The sequence below is a fragment of the Passer montanus genome, unplaced genomic scaffold, assembly GCF_014805655.1.
Source record: "Passer montanus isolate IOZ18808 unplaced genomic scaffold, ASM1480565v1 scaffold569, whole genome shotgun sequence".
Lineage (NCBI taxonomy): Eukaryota > Metazoa > Chordata > Aves > Passeriformes > Passeridae > Passer > Passer montanus.
Genome location: NW_024370694.1, coordinates 14720 through 17435, shown reverse-complemented (window position 1 = coordinate 17435; position 2716 = coordinate 14720).

Here is a 2716-nt window from a genome sequence, read left to right as displayed (position 1 = left end):
CCCCAGGAACCCCCTGAACCCCAAAAAGGGACACAGAACCCCAAAAAGGGACCTCAATACCCCCCCTGACCCCCAAAAAGGGACCCCAGGAGCCCCTGAACCCCAAAAAGGGACCCCAGGACCCCAAAAAGGGACCCAAGGACCCCAAAAAGTGACACAGGACCCCAAAAATGGACCCCAGGAACCCCCTGATCCCCAAAACTGGACCCCAGGACCCCAAAAAGGGACCCCAGGACCACTCCTGAATCCCAAAAAGGGACTCAGAGTACCCCAAAAAGGGACCCGCGGACCCCAAAAAGGGACCCCAGGAACCCCCTGAACCCCAAAAAGGAACCCCAGGACCCATTTTCGGGTCCCCCGTCCCCAATTTCAGGATCCCCTCTCCAATTTTGGGGTCCCCCTCCCCAGTTTCGGTGCCAACCCCAAAATCCATCAGGGGAACCCAAAACCCGTCAGGGGAACCCAAAACCCGTCAGGGGGACCCCAAAATCCATCAGGGGAACCCCAAAAACCTCAAATCCATCAGGGGAACCCCAAAATCCATCAGGGACCCCAAAACCCCAAAATCCTTCAGGGGGAACCCAAAAATCCATCAGGGGACCCCCAAAAACCCCAAAATCCATCAGGGGAACCCAAACCCGTCAGGGAACCCCAAAAACCCCAAATCCATCAGGGGAACCCCAAAAGCCCCAAATCCATCAGGGGAAATCCCAACAATCCATCAGGGACCCCAAAACCCCAAAATCCATCAGGGGAACCCAAACCCGTCAGGGAACCCCAAAAACCCCAAATCCATCAGGGGAACCCCAAAAACCCCAAAATCCATCCGGGGAACCCCAAAAACCCTCCTCAGGGGACACCCAGCCCCCCCAAACCACCCCCAAACGCCCCTCAGGGGGGTCCCAGCCCCCCCAAAACCACCCCAAAAATACCCCAAACCCCCTCAGGGGGGTCCCAGCCCCCCAATTCCCACCCCAAAATCCTCAATTCCTGCCCCAAAATTCTCTTCCTGTCCCAAAATTCCACTCCAAATATCCCCAAATCCCACCTCAGTCCCCATTTTTACCCAAAAATCCTCAATTTCTCCCCAAAATCCTCAATTCCCACCCCCAAATCCTCAATTCCCACCCCAAAATCCTCAATTCCTGTCCCAAAATTCTCCTCCCTGTATTAAAACCCCACCCCAAATATCCCAAATCCCACCCCAAATCCCACCCCATTCCCTACTTTTACCCCAAAATTCTGAATTTCTACCCAAAAATCTTCAATTCCCGCCCCAAAATCCTCAATTCCTGACCAAAATCTTCAATTCCCACCCCAAAATCCTCAATTCCTACCCAAAATCTTCAATTCCCACCCCAAAAAATTCTCAATTTCCGCTCCAAAATCCTCAATTCCTGCCCCAAAATTCTCTTCCCTGTCCTAAACTCCCCCCAAATATCCCCAATCCTGGCCCAGTTCCCACTTTTACCCCAAAATTCTGAATTTCTGCCCAAAATCTTCAATTCCCACCCCAAAATTCTCCTCCCCGTCCTAAAACCCCACCCCAAATATCCCAAATCCCACCCCAAATCCCACCTCAGTCCCCATTTTTACTCCAAATTCTCAATTTCTACCCCAAAATCTTCAATTCCCACCTCAAAACCCTCCATTCCTACCCAAAATTTTCAATTCCTGTCCCAAAATCCTCAATTCCCACCCCAAAATCCAAATCCTAAAATTCTTCTCCTTCTCCTAAACACCCCCAAATATCCCAAATCCCACCTCAGTCCCCATTTTGACCCCAAAATTCTCAATTCCCACCCCAAACCCCTCAATTCCTGCCAAAAAATCCTCAATTTCCACCCCAAAATCCTCAATTCCCGCCCCAAAATTCTCTTCTCTGTCCTAAACCCCACCCCAAAAATCCCCAATCCTGCCCCAAATCCCACCTCAGTCCCCATTTTTACCCTAAAATCCTCAATTTCTCCCCAAAATCCTCAATTCCCAATCCCAAAATTCTCCTCCCTCTCCTAAAACCCCACCCCAAATATCCCAAATCCTGGCCCAATCCCCATTTTTACCCCAAAATCCTCAACTTCTCCCCAAAATCTTCAATTCCCAATCCCAAAATTCTCCTCCCTGTCCTAAACCCCAATTTTTTTTCCCCAAATCCTTCATTTCTCCCTCAAAACCCCACCCCAAATGACCCTTTCACTCCAATTCCCACCCCAAATCCCCCTTTCCCACCCCAAATCCCCTCCTCTGACCCCAAATCCCATCTCCGGATCCCAAATGTGCCTTTTTTTAGCCCAAACCCTTTCCCTGTACCCAAAATCCTCCTTTTCTCACCCAAATCCCCTCCCCGCACCCCAAATCCTCCTTTTCTTTCCCCAAATCCTTCCCAGAACCCCAAAATTCCCAATCCCACCCCAAATCTTCCTTTTCTTCCCCCAAATCCCTCATCCCACCCCAAATCCTCCTTTTCTTCCCCCAAACCCTCTCTAGAACCCCAAATCCTGCTTTTCTTCCCCCAAATCCCTTCCAGAACCCCAAAATTCCCGATCCCACCCCAAATTCCCTCTCCACACCCCAAATCTTCTTTTTCTTCCCCCAAACCCCCTCAATCTGCCCCAAACCCCCTCAATCTGCCCCAAATCCCCTCAATCTGCCCCAAATCCCCTCGATCTCCCCCCAACCCCCTCAAACACCCCAAATCCCCCGCAAACCCCATGAA